This window comes from Cavia porcellus, unplaced genomic scaffold (genome assembly GCF_034190915.1).
Source record: "Cavia porcellus strain 051 isolate PalLab524CR breed Dunkin Hartley unplaced genomic scaffold, mCavPor4.1 scaffold_15, whole genome shotgun sequence".
Classification (NCBI taxonomy): Eukaryota; Metazoa; Chordata; class Mammalia; order Rodentia; family Caviidae; genus Cavia; species Cavia porcellus.
The window spans coordinates 50,628,880-50,644,065 of NW_026947498.1; positions in this window are offsets into that span (position 1 = coordinate 50,628,880).

Below are 15,186 nucleotides of genomic sequence, written 5' to 3' on the forward strand. Positions count from 1 at the left end.
GAGGCATACAGGTGTGTTCAATGCATCTTCATCTTGAAGTCACACCTTATTCACTGCACCCGGAGCCACAGTTCTGCTGCTCCTTTGTTCTGACTTCTTGATGCCTCAGTCTGTAATTTAATTTCAATCTGTCTTAGTTGCCTAAAATAGTATAAAGTACAGTAATACCTTAGTTCACCAACACTTTGATTTGCAAACAATTAGCTTCTTAAACAAAAGCATTTGGCAAAATTTTGTCTCTATTTTGAAACTACAAATCTTGGAGCAAACACAACAGGATTATCTTCCCTACACAAACACAACCTCACCCCTCTTCTCCAAAATTGTAAAACAAATTGAGTTTGTAAACTGAGGTACCACTGTAGTTGGAATCCAGATATATATTTTGTAGGAAAATCTGGAGTTTCATAGCAAGAAGAAAAATAAAGGATGATTCTAAGAATTTTTGACTAAGCAGCTTTTCTATATTCAGAAATAGAAAACTATGAGAGGAGTAGGATTCTTGGTTTAAATCAGGTCAGTTTCAAATGATAACTTTGGAAAGCCTAATAGATATCCACGTTGCAGTGTTTGACACATGATAATAATTTTAGAAACAGTTCTCTTATGAAGATACCACTGTCAGTGAAATAACTTAAAGTATCAGTTTATATTAAAGAAACAGGATAGCAGAAATTGAAGGATAAACCCTGAAACACACAAACATTTAGCAATTTGGAAGTTAAGCAATTGGCAAATATAACCTAGCAGGACATGCAGTGAAGTTCTTATAGAGGACAATGATGTCTCAGAACTTAAATAAAGAAAGTGCTTCAAGAGAAAAGAGTAATACTTTAAATGAAATATTGCTGTTTTTCAAATAAAAATGAGCACTTAAAATTGTCCATTGAGCTAAATGTATAGGATACTGTTGATGACTTAGCCTGCTTTTGCACATTGGTCATAAACAAAAGATTTTTTATAAGCATTTTTAGAAAAGGGTACAAAAGCATGTGGAGGGGAATTTTTGCTGCAAAATAAGGCAGCAATGACGTAATGCTATTAAAGGAGCTTCTTAAAATGTGCGATACCATGAAAGCTTGTGTTGATAAAAAGTAGGGAAGGAAATTAGAATGACACGAGATAACCTAGAATCAGAATTTAAAAGTTCCATGCACATGTAAAGGACTCAGCCTGACATCATAGGATACATTTAACAACATTTTTTAAAAATGTAAAATATATATATTTAGCAGACTATATACATTTAATAAAGACAGAAAATATGTTGGGATGGACAAACAAATTTTATTTTAATTTATTTCCATTTTCTAAGTAAAACAGGTATACAAGTTATCAGGTGGAATCAAAAAAGAGCGAAAGCTTTTGTGGAGATTGAGATAATCTACATAACTGAATTGTCCTGAATGTCCCATGTAGTTTATTTCTAAATGCACAAGTAATACTATTTTGAGAACATCTAATATATATTTGTGGATCGTTTCAAGCAAAATAAAATCATGTGAATTTTTCTTGAATATTTTCCTGATTTTTTTAATCTATACTTTAATTTTTTTTCATTTTTATGAACATATTTTAAGATTTTATTCTACTAATATATTCAAAATATCTCTGTAGGTAAAGTAGAGATAGTGATGCTCAGATTTAGCAAACAATTTTGCACCTTCATTTTTTATTACATATTTTCCTATGGAATAAGGTAGTTATTATAGTTGAGAAGACAAATATAAGAGCTACATTGAAGAAAGAGTAATTCATGAGTCGTTTCAAACTAGAAATACTCGGCTTTCTGCATTATTTCTTCATCAATGAAAAGTAAAATGATAGGAGTTTTAGAGAAAACTTTAAATTTCAGTAAATGAGTGAATTTGAAGTGAATAAATATAAACAAAACAAACATTAAAAATCTATTCGTCATATTTTTGTTTAAAATTTGTCAAAATCAAATTTTCAGTTTTATTTTTCTTTTGAATGTTTCCTTTGAAGTGATTTTTGCTCTTAAATGAAGTCAAAAACAAGAGAACAAAACAATGGGTCTACAAACAGAAATAAAGTTAAACTGGGCTCTATTTCAGCTTCTAGGGTAAAGATTATTTTCATGATATTTTATTCTTTTCCAGTCATAAAAAGCATTTGGAATATATGATGTGTACACTGTGGGTTCACTTTATTTCTGGTGACAGACCTTTTTTTTTTTTTCCATCTTATTAGCTAGAGAAGTAATTAGTTATATAAACGCCAGTGTTACTGGTAAGCATATACACTTGCTTTACTTTGTTGCTTGTTGGAAAAAGAGCAATTGCAAGTGAGGATGTATGATTAGTAAGCCAGGAAGAGTTTGAAATAGCTACTTCTCTCTACCACACAGGCCTTCACTTATTGAAGGCCAAACACTATATCTGATATAGATTATATTTTTAAGAAGATCTTGGTAGTAAAAAGTAGCTCTACTATGTTTAAATCTCCTGGAAATCTCTCCATCAGAATCCAAAGAGGCTTACTAACTTGTCCAGAGAAGTAAAATCAAACCTTTTTTAATAAATCATTGAAACAAGGGAAGAATATAAGTGCAAAGGCAAAACTATGTGGTTGAAAAATATCTGGAGTAAAGCAATTAAAAAAAAAAAACAATTCTTAAATCAACTCTATATCTTGATTTGCTTCTTTCTTGTCACTGTGAAATTAAAATGGACTGAGTCTTCACCACTTACTCTTTCAAAGCCTGGAAGGGTGACTTAAAGTACAACGGAGAAATTACAAAATCACAGCCCACACAGCTAGACCGGGGCCCACAGGAAACAATAACAACTACAGCACTAACAGCACTAACTTTTGTGTTTAAACATAATTACAAAAGCACACACACACACACACACACACACACACACACACATATATACATCATATATACTACATATATTTATATAAATGTGAAAAGGGTTTAGTTCTCTAACATCAGTACAAGAGAAATGTATCTTCCTCTCATTAGAATAATGCATTAAAGTGTAAGAATGGAATCAATATACTAAAAAATTATAATAATCAGATAAATATTGAGTATAAAAATTAGACTCAAAAAAGGAATAGTGGCAGTGATATAGATCTAGTAACCACACGTTGCAATCATATTTTAAAATTATTATTGATTTTAAAGTTTAACTTTGGTTTTATAGGACTACAACTTTTAATAATATTAGTTATGTATTTAGAAAATACTGAGATTATTTTAAACAGAAAACTTTAAAACATGCTTTAAAATGTAGAATAACAACAGAAAGTCTTGAACTTAGAGGACTTTCCAAATTTATAAGTGATTATAAGTAATAATGGATTAGAATAAGTTACAAAAGTTGTGGGTTTGCAAATTAGATGAAAAATAATCAGATTCAATTTTAAAAATTTGTATTTTTTCTAGATACTATTTGAGTTTATACACAAATCCAAAAACACAACATATTTTTAAAATTATAAAAGCAAAAAGTATCATAAAACTTAAAGAAATCACTTTTGTGGTATCTTATCTCAGAGGAAGGTACTATTTGACTAACAATTTCAGATAATATGTTTTACTCCAAATGCACCCACTTGACTGTAGTCTCCTATTAAAAAAAAATACTCTAACATCATGGCACTTAAGAATATACTTCAAGTCCCTTGAGACTTCTAAATACACATGCCATTTTTTATCTGATCAGAAAGATCCCCTTGAAATATTATTTATTTTTTCTCTCAAACTTTTGTTACATGAGTATATATCATCATCTCTGATTAAAATATCATATTTACTCTTGGGACTAGTTAAAGGAAATGATACCAAGCATTTCTATGTTGAAGTATATAATGACCACATCAATCATCAAAGCTCGCATGGGCTATTCTATATACTGAAAAACAACTGTACATAATCTTACCACCTACATTTGTTAATGGAATATTAATGAATATATATGGTAAATTATATCTAAAATATATACCTTCAATCAGTTCTGAAAAATATTTAACTATAGACTTAGGTATCTATTTAAACAATAAACTGACTTTAGATTTACTTAGACAATTATATTTGAAACACTTATATTAAATATCTGATCTAGTTACAATGTGAAATTTTATTCTTTTGATTATGTATTGATATGTGTGAATTTTGCTTATATTACTGTCTGTCTTATACTTTTTGATGAGAAAATTTTTGGCATTGGAAATGTTCCTTATAGTTTTCTAGTGACATACTCAAAGGTGCTATTAATTCCTTTTCTCTCTTTTTGTACATTTATCTAGTATTAATGAAATCTGTATTTTAGCTTCCCAAATTCTTAATTTTTTTCAGTTTATTTAAAAGAAACATAATGAAAAGTATACAAAAGCAAAATATTCCAAAACCAGTATATACCAGTCAGAATTTTCATAAATTGTTCACTTCTCTTCCTGAATATCATAAAATATAGCAGGGAAAAGAAAAATTAACTTTCCATAGTTCTAGAAAATAAATGTCATCTTCAGAACTGAAACACAAGCAAACCTCAAGATAACTGAGGTCTCAACATTGGAAAACCTGAAACAAAACAAAATGAAAGAAGGGCTAGAAGTTATGAGCAAAACAACCAAACGCAGTAATACCTGGTAGGATTAAGCGTAGGGTAGAGATAATGGGGCACAAAACATAGATTGTTTGGCTCCTGAACTAAGACCAGTGCATTTCCTACCTGCTAGCAAACTGCTCTAAGTATCAGGTCTGGTATGGCAGATACTTCTCAGTTACTTTAAAAAAGAGTTCAAGCCTTGATTAGAATAACTTCTGGTAGCTGACAGCTGCCCCCTCTTTTAAGTTCTTCAGCATCTCCCTTATCCTCGACTTTAAGGTCTTACTCTACGAAAGGTACCCCTCAATTACACTTTATCAAGGGGATGATATGAGGCTCTAGTTATCCAAATGCCATAAATCACTACCCGGTCAGTGGCGGGGTGTGGAAGAAAGGGATGAGCGGAGGAGGAGTTATGAGGGGAAGGGAAAGAAGGGTCTGGCAGTAGCTAATTCTGACTCAGGAGCATCCACACAGAGTTCTGTCTCTGTTTCTATCTGAATGCTCCTTGCCTCACCCTCCTTCTTTTCTTCTTTCACAGATGTTATACCTCTCACAAACTTTTGTACTCCAACTTCTCAAATTTTTGGTCCCTATTACATTTGCTGGCAAAGAAATGCTAAAATGATTAAACTCTTAACATTTAAAAGGGACGTCTAACAATGATATGCATATAGCTGTCTTTGTTACCTTTCTTGCTAATGATAGAATATCTGACATCCAAAGTTAAAGGAGGAAAGCTTTTGGCTCACCATCTGTAGAGGTTTCAGTCCATAAACGGCTGATTCCAAAGCAAGTTGGCATGGCAAAGGGACATCGCACAGCAGACAGAAGGCAGTGAAGCAGCGTAGAAGCAGCAGGTGACATCAGTGAAGACAGTAGCCTCTTTCTGTCCCTTATATTTTTCCAGGTTACCTACCCTCATGGCAGTTAACACTGATGCATAAACCTAGGATGACACAATGAGTCAATCCTTAAGCATCACATCCTTAATACTACCATTGTACAATGTAGATTAAGCTATCTCTGAAAAGCTCTGTCTGTGACATGAGGCTTTGAGGAGACATCTATACACATGCCACAACAATAGCTCGACAAAAATATGGAAACTCCACACAACAGGCTCAAGATCAAGGATCACTATAAAATTTCTTCCTTTAATGGAACAAAGAAAAATAGTACAATATTCTGTCAAGCATTGAGAGCCAAATAAAAGATGGCACATGTGTTTATATAAGGTAAAATCAAAAAGAAGAAATGTAACTTTTACCTTGGACAGTGAGCAAAAAGCAGTAACTAAAAGTTAAGTCCTCAAAATTTGTTTGAGAAGAACTTGTTGATTTATTTGTGGGCATATTTTGGTGAAATGTACATACGTGTCACATCTGTATCCTTTCCCTGACCTTTCTCTCAGCTCTGTTTGTCTCGAGATTCTCTTACTCTCTGTAAAATATCTAAGAAAAATAAAAATACAAAGGGCTGCTGACAGAGAATGCCTGTATTCAATCCCAAGTAAAAAATGTACACACACACACACACACACACACACACACACACACACACAGCCCACAAAACAAAATGAAACAAAACAGAAAAAATGCAATGACAAGTGACAAACAGGACAAACAGAAAACTCAAGTAAAGAAAAAGAAATAAGGACGTGGGCATTGTAGGCATTACAAAGGTGAATTCAGCAAAAATTCAAAGAAAAAATATTATTTTAAAGAAACATTAATAAATCAGGAAAAAAATCAGCAATATGCACAAAATCGTACTCTCTGGAAATAAAATCTAAACAATAAAACAAATCATATCCAAAATATACCATAGACATTGTGAAAGGGACAGGGACAGAAACAGCTCAAAAGGAAAGGACAACAGGGATAGGGGAGAGGAGAAAGGAAGGAAGGGAACAGATTATACGTATATAAATACACAAGATAGATAACTATCCTACTAATTTCTATTAATTCTTAAAAAGGCATACTTTGTGGTTTTGTTGTTTGATTGGTTTTTTTTTATGTCTATATCTTATAAGTTGAACAACTGCTTTGCAGATAACAATATGCAATATATTAATGTGTTAATGTATTATTTTGTTTTCAAATTACGTATCATCATCATTGTTCTTTTTTGCTTTTAAAATTTAAAAACACATGAACATTATTTTGGTAAAATGAAAACTGGAATATATAAGTTAAAACAGCATACTGAAAGGCATGGATAAACATTAAACAATGAACTCCGAGTGACTAAATTGTTCAGAAAAAAAGTAAAGGCAATACAACATTGGGCACTTTGAATTGGTAGAATGGTGGAAGGGAATTTTTTAAAAATGAGGTAATCAATATTACATTGTATTTTTGAGCATAGTAATGAGTCAGCTAACCCAAACTGGCAGGTAAATAAAAAGATAGTGGAAGGTATGGTATGTTTGTTAATTGCATTTTAATAGTTAAATGTAAATACTTGGAACAATTAAATTAGTTACAAACTAGAACTATAGCATATATATCAGCAAGCTGATCATATGTCAACAAGTTTATCACAAAAAGATAATAACATTCACAAACTATTTTTATGAAAAATAAAAAATTCTATAAAAATAATAACAAAATGCTATTTAATACACTGTATACCAGGATCTTAAAGATAGTTACTTATATTAAAAGATAGATGTAAAAGATTATTGCTACTCTTCTACTAGCCTGCTTTGAAACTGTTTTAGTGTTATCTTACTTTTTTCTGTTTAAAATTTTAAAAAGAATAGTTAAACATAAAGGCAAAAAAAAAAAAAATGCTTGTCAGTGAACTAAGAGCCCCTAGTAGTATAAATGAAACAAATTAGCTTATATATTAAAAAATACATTTGAAAGAATGGAAAAGGTCACTTGGGGAATTATTTCAACTTCTCCTTATTTCCTATTTGTCTATCTTCTATTATACTATTATTTGTGTAAAAGGAAACATGGTAATTTGTCCATTCTCACAAAGAATCAAAATACAAAATTAAAGGCACTTCAAAGTATAAGTATAATCACTACTATAAAATGAGTAATATTACAAAATTTAGGAAAAATACATATACAAACATCAAAAATATAGTCTTTGTAAAATTCTAAAACGCATAATAGATACTGTGCCAACACTAAAAAAAACTAAATGACATTTGTAATTGATCTTAAGTCTTACCAAGAGTAATTTTCATGCTAAACCACAAAGTCCCATTCTAGTTTTCATACAATAAGCCTAATTCAAAGTTATATTACATTTGTGATAATGAAGACAAAAGCAAAATTTATACCAGCAAAATAAATGTCAAACCAAAGTCATTGAATGCAACAGAGGAGGATATTTCATAGTGCTTAAGGGTTTAATTCATAAGATGAAGATGTAACTGTTGTGAATATTCATGCTCAAATTACACTAGCAGCAACAACCATAAAACAAAAATTGCATTAGATGCAGAAAGAAATACATAAAAATTGTGGGGGCAATTTATTTCTCTTAGGTCATGACTAATCCAGTGCTCAAGCAAACAAGTATAGTTCTATGATCACATAAGTTATAAATGACGTCATTAATAAGCTAAACAGTCTTTATTGCTATGTCATCTATTATATTCATCCATTCTTACTTCAGTTTATTCACTCCCTATTTAGTTTACATATTTGTCATCATCAATTGAATCAGTTTTTATGTATATCCATGACTAATTGCATCTTTTTTTCTTGATTTCATTATATTTTCTTTCAATTGATTCTAAAATCCAACTCCTCTTTAAAATCTTTCTACCCTAATTAAACTATAGCTTTAGCTAGAACTTCCCTGTGACTTTCCAGTAGTGTAATAATGCAGTGGAATGCTGAGATGATCTTGCCAATGTGTTAACAATCTTCCCATAATAATCTCTGTGACTCCCTCATTACTACCCAAAATAAGTGCAGATTTCTCTATATGCTTATACATTTCTTCAAAATTTATGATGACGTACTTTTTCCAGCTTTACCCTGTAATACTCTCTTTAACTTATTTTACCATTTTCTGATTTATTGTTGTTTTCTAAGTACCTTATTAATTATTTGGAGTTCCTATTTTTCCTTATGGTTTCATTTACTTTAAATTCTCATGTTTCTCTTCCCTAGCTAACCACCTAGAAATGCACAATGTTGCAGACACTTTATAAAGTGACAATGCCTTCACATAGTCTCTCGCTTTCTTCTTCCTTTCTTCCCCCTTTGATTTCTCCTTTTCCTGTGTTTTTCTTTCTCTCTCTCTCTTGTTTCTGTGTGTGCAGTACTAAGGATTAAACCCAGGCTCTTGGGCAAGTTTGAAAAATACTCTACCAACAAGTCACTGTCCTCAGTCCTTCTAATTGGCATTTCATGACAGCAGCATTATAGATGCTCTTCAGTGAAGAAAAATACACAAGAGAAGTCCTGCAGAAGTTAAAAAAATCGATTCTGTGTGTGTGTGTGTGTGTGTGTGTGTATATATATACATCAGTTCTCCACAATGCATGCATTTATCCATTTATTATGTTGCAAGCACATAATGATAATGAAGAAAATTGTGTAATCAATTCCAATACATTACTATTAGGCAGTAAGGATTGGAGGTAATAATATTACTGGAAGAAAATAATTCTTATATCCTACTTCCATTCTGTACCACATTGGTCCATAGTATTACTTTGATTCTGTGCTATGAATTGCATTTTTTGCCGAGTCTCTTGTTTTATTATTTTCTTTTTATAAGGAATTACTGGAATTTTATGTTAATATATTTTTGTAAAAGAATTACTTACGCACTATGAGACAGAATGCTATGTATTGGCTAGGCTCACACTAACGTGACTGTAATGAAGAAAAGCACATAGACTTGAAGCGATTTTGAAATTTCATGTTGACATTTATTACTAATAAAAAATTCCCAGTCATTTTTCTTCAATCATTCTACTTTTCTTTCTCCCTTAAACCTCTGAAATAATTTTGTGTAAAAAATAGTTATTACAAACTTCACTTTTCTTACCTCCTCAATCTAGAAAATTCATTTTAGCTTTCACTAGAATTACACCAATCCGAGCACGATGTAAAATTTATCAAATAGTAAATGGAGACTTTTGATGCAGAATCACTTTTGAAGGACTGTGGCGAGTATAAACACTAATTTAAAATCTCTGCGTATCACACTGTAAGCTTCAAAGGTGCACATTTCCTATTATCAGTAATTTTACTTAGTCAGACTTCTGAATCTTATTACATCATTTCAATGGAAAATATAAGTGCTGTTGTTTTCCTTTATAAGGTTCTCCAGTATTTTAGATGGTGACATAGTTTTGAAACCTTATGCAGGGATAAGGCATTTGGAACACTACAGTTTGGTGCCCATTTGTGACAGCAATCCACACAGCTGGCTTCCATGAGGATTTTTACTTCCACTTTGGATGACTTCCTTATTTTTCTATCTCAGTTGCCAGAGTTGTGACTGTTTCCAGGCAGTCTGATGATGCAGGTGTAGCTGACATCTCATTACCTACTATGATACTGCTAAGAAATATTTTGGGAACCCCTACTCAAATCATTTTTACTCTCCTCCAATAGGAAGAAAGATTTGGGAAAATAGGGAACAATAGTTTGACTTTGACTTACGTTTTATTTTCCAAGAAATTCAGTATATGCGCACAGCTCTCAAACCTGACCATCTACCGATCTCATCAGTTTTCTTCACCCTACCACAAAATAATTCAGAAAAAAGAACTGTGATTTTCAAAAGTCAAAAGAAAGCATGATGTGTTATCTATTTCTGATTTTCATCTGCTTCATACTTCCTTAGGGCAATGAAAACAGGATTAAATATAGATTCGAACCAAGAGAAAGTGGTATAAAAATAGAAAGAACTAAAATTTCTTTTAAGAAATTTCTTTTAATTTCTTTTAAGAAAATGGATGCTTATTATCCTACCACATTTTTCTTAGTTTTTTGTGATCTGATGAAGCTTCCGTTTTGTTTCTTAAAGGTTTGTTTCTTTCTAAAGAGCCTGATCATTTTGACCACCATGCTCAGTGTGTAGCACACGTTTATCGGGATATCAGTTCTCATTTCATCTTTCTTTTTCATCTCTGATGAACTATGAAAACATATTGCCGTATAACTAATGTGAAACATAAAACTTGTACACACATACATTATATATGCATGCATCCATGAAAAACTAACATTAATGTGTTCTTTAAATAAGATGTAAGAATTTATATTTCCAACAGAAGCACTTTGGAAAGTTTATAAAGTGATGCTAGGCCTTATATTTCAATTTCTGCTACTATATTGAATGTCAAGTGTTATATCTGGCAAATTATACTCATGTTCCTACTGCTAAGTTTTCCACACACCCAGTTTAACATTGGCCTAGGTACTACTACATTGGAGATCAAATTAATTTTGCTAAACAGTTAAATTCAAAATAGAAAATCATTCGAGTGAAGGCAATGTAATCACATGTGTCTTTTAAATATGCAGACCTAAGCTTGAGTCTCAGAGGAAGGCACAAGTTCCAGAAGGCAGAGAGAGCAACAATTGCTAGAGAAAACTGAATGGTGAGAAAGATCTATCGTTCTATTCTGCCGCTGAACATTCGGAGGTGAAAGAAAGGGTTTGGGAATCAACCAGCCTCTTCAAGCTGAAAGCAATCCTGTGGTGGCAAAAAAGAGGAAAATTCAGTCCTACAGGAGAAAATAACAATTCAGCCTAAAATAAAAATGAGTTTGGAGATAATTTCTTCCCATAAATTCTGCAGAAAGATCCAAATCTGCTAACACCTTAATTCTTACTTTGTGAAACTTAGAGAAAGTATTAGCCCAAGTTCTCAGGTATATAGTTAGGAAAATATAAATTTTACTTAGTTTAAAGATTCATTTGTGGAAATTATTATTACAGCAATTAAAATACTTAAATGGATTTTTTTACTAATTTGTATTACCCAATTTCTAATAATTTGCATACATTCAAATAATTAAACCCAAAATTTCTTAATTTTAACTTCTACAGCTTATAGTTTATGTATGCTATTGACTGGGATTTGATCCTTTTAAATTATAGATACATACAAATTTTTATATTGTTATTTTCCTTACCACTTTCATTTATTGTATCATTTTCTTTAGTTCATTTGATAATATAAAAAGGTATAGTTTGATCTGTGATAGTAGTTCACAAAAATTCTTATGAGTGCTTTGTGTCGAAAACAGATTTGCTTTCAGTGGGAATGCTGAAAGGCTGAAGAGGCAAACCCCCCCCCAAAAATGACATTTCAATGATAAAGGTGGAATGAGTGAACTTACACAATTATCAGTCAAGAAAAAATAAAATTGTTTACAAGATTAGCTTGACAATATCCTTGATGTGGTTAAGTGACTACTGAGCCTCATTTTCAAAATTAACGCGTACACTGCTGTTATCTTACAAAAAAAAAAAAAAAAAAAAAACAAAGCCCACTAACAGAAAAAAAATTTAATGTGTGGTGTACTATTAAAATAGAGATACACACAAAATGTAAAATAAGACACACGAATGACTGAGTACATGAACTCTAGAAATGTCTAGTGATTCCATAAAAGTCCTGTTGCACAAAATGATGCATGATAAATTTTGGAATATTCATGAATATTTAATAGCATCATTTGGAAATAAATGACATTTTATTTTTTTTAATATTGTATTCACTGATTCTGTGCAGTTTGGTAGGGAATCCTTCAGCGTTTCTGTCAGCAATATTAGTAATTTTTCTTGCAGAGGAGAGGTATTTCCTACTGCTTGTTTCTTTAACTGTATATAAAAAAAAACAACTCGTGTGTATTGGCTTAACTTCCTTTGTCTTTCCAAATGTATGATTTTGTTGGTTCTTTTTTTTAAAATTTAATTTAAAAGGAAAAAGAGAAAAAACAAAACAAACCAAAGCGGTGTAAGGTTACAAGTAATACAGAACTACAAAAAAAAAAAAAAAAAAAAAAAAAAAAACAGTAAGAAATCACCAGTTAATAGATTACACATTATCATCCTAGAGATAGTTGCTAAGTCACAGTATCAAAGCATACAAAGTGAACATTCAAACAGAGAGACTGCAAACAGTTGTGTTCAATGATCCAACCAAAAACATTACTATGGTCAGCTATTTAACACCCCTAAACACACTTGCAGTTGTATCATTTAGAGCACTTTTTCCCCCCTCTGTTTTTTACAACAAAATTTACACATTTTGAGTTTTATTACTCCTTAGTTATTATTGCTTTTTTTTTGGAAGAGAATAAAGTCAAATATGGCAAAATAAAGCTGTCAGTCAAAACCAAGGATAGACATAGTACCTGATGTAAAAACAGAGTACAAGGTTGTCAACAATGGTTACCATAATGCCTCTTGCTTCCTTAAAAAGAATTGTCTATCTCATTAAGTATTATAAAGTTGAACAAAATAGTAGAGAACAAGACCAATAAAACCTAAATACTGTAAACATTACAGGACTTCCAAAGGAGATAATAGTCAAACCAGAATGGGCATCTTAGTGAATCTTATTGCCTTCAAAGTAGTCGCCTATACCCTCAAACTTGATACTATCATACAGAATGGAATAGAGTCTAATCAGTCAAAACAAGATAGTGGGAATATTACAGGACTTCAAAACAAGTTAATAGGAAATCAAAAAAAGTTACTACAATATATCCTGCTAATTTTTTTAAATTTTCCCCCTTAATTAAAAAAAAACATAAAAAAATAACTAAATAATTTTTTTTAATAAATAAGGGAGAGATTGAGATAAAAGAGAACATAATAATACAGGGCAAAGCATGACTGTTTCAGCAACCTAGTGTTTTGCCACCAAATAACCAAACTTAATAGTAGTTACCACAGTGTCTGTCTTTTTCCTTGAAATATTTGAATATAACTTCATATACTATAGCTTCAAATATTTCCATATCAATAAGCCCAAAATAAAGCCTTTCCAATTAATAAGTGAAAACTTTATAAGGCTTCAAGGCCACATAATGGGGAATCATGATTACCACATACTTTTATATATTTGAATCATTACTTACATTAGGGAAACTATTCAGTATTCACACATGCAAGATTGGTTTATTTCACTTATGAGTATGGTCTCAAGCTGCGCCCATCTATTGATAAATATCTCAATGTGATCCTTCTTTATAGCTGAGTAATACTCCATTGTATAGACGTACCACAACTTTTTTATCTATTCCTCAGTTGATGGACACTTGGGTTGTTTCCAAGATCTGGCAATTACAAATTGTGCTGCTATAAACATAGGTGCACATATATCACTGTGGTATGATCTTTCAGTTCTTCTGGGAATATGCCTAAAAGTTGAATAGCTGGGAATAAATGGGACTTCCAATCCCAGGATTTGGGTAATCTCCAGACTGACCTCCACAAAAGTTGTACCAGTCTACACTCCCACCAACAGTGTAGGAGAGTTCCTTTTTCCCCACAGCCTCTCCAGCATTTGGTGTTGTTGGTTTTCTTTAACCTGGCCATTCTTTCAGGAGTGAGATGGATTCTCAGTGTGGTATTAATTTGCATTTCTCTAATGACCAATGATGATGAACATTTTTTCATGTATTTATTTTCCATTTGTATTTCTTCATCTGAGAGTGTGTATTCATCTCAGATGCCCATTTTTGGATTGGATCTTTGAATTTTGGGGGTCTGAGTTTTTTAAATTCTTTATATGTTTTAGACAAGAGTCCCTTGTCTGAGAGAGAGTTCACTAAAATCTTTTCCCAGTTTGTGGGTTTTGTTTTCACTATGCTGGAGATTTCTTTTGACATGCAGTAACTTTTTCATAAGAAGTGGTCCCAGTTAATGATTCTGGGAAGTATTTCCCATGTGGTTTGAGTCCTGTTCATGAATTCTCTACCTACCCCTATGTCTTCAAGGGTCCTACCCAATTTGTCTTCCAATAGATTAAGTGTTTCTGTTTTAATATTCAGATCTTTGACCCATTTAGATTTTAATTTAGTACATGGTGATAGACATGGGTCTAGCTTTAGTTTTCGCAAATGGAGAGCCAGTTTTTCCAGCACCATTTATTAAAGAGACTGTCGTTGTTCCAATGAACCTGCTTGGCTCCTTTATCAAAGATAAGGTGGTTGAGTGTGTTTGTAGTTGTGGTTATATCTTCTAATCTATTCCATTGATCTTCGTCTCTGTTTTGATTCCAGTAGCATGTTGATTTTACTACTGTTGCTTTGTAGTATACTTCAAGTCAGGGATTGTGATGCCTCCTGCCTTGCCTTTGCTGCTTATAATTGCCTTGGCTATTCTAGGTCTCTTCTGGTTCAGATGAACTTTAGGAGTGACTTCTCTAGATTTATAAGGTATGTTGATGGTATTTTTATTGGGATTGCATTGAATCTGTATAACAGTTTTAGAAGAATGGCCATTTTCACAATGTTTGTTCTTCATATCCATGAGCAAGGGATGTCTTTCCATTTTCTGAGATCATCTTCAATTTCTTTTTTCAGTGTGTTATAATTTTCCCTGTGTAAGTCTTTCACTTCTTTCATAAGAGTATTCCTAAATATTTCATTTTT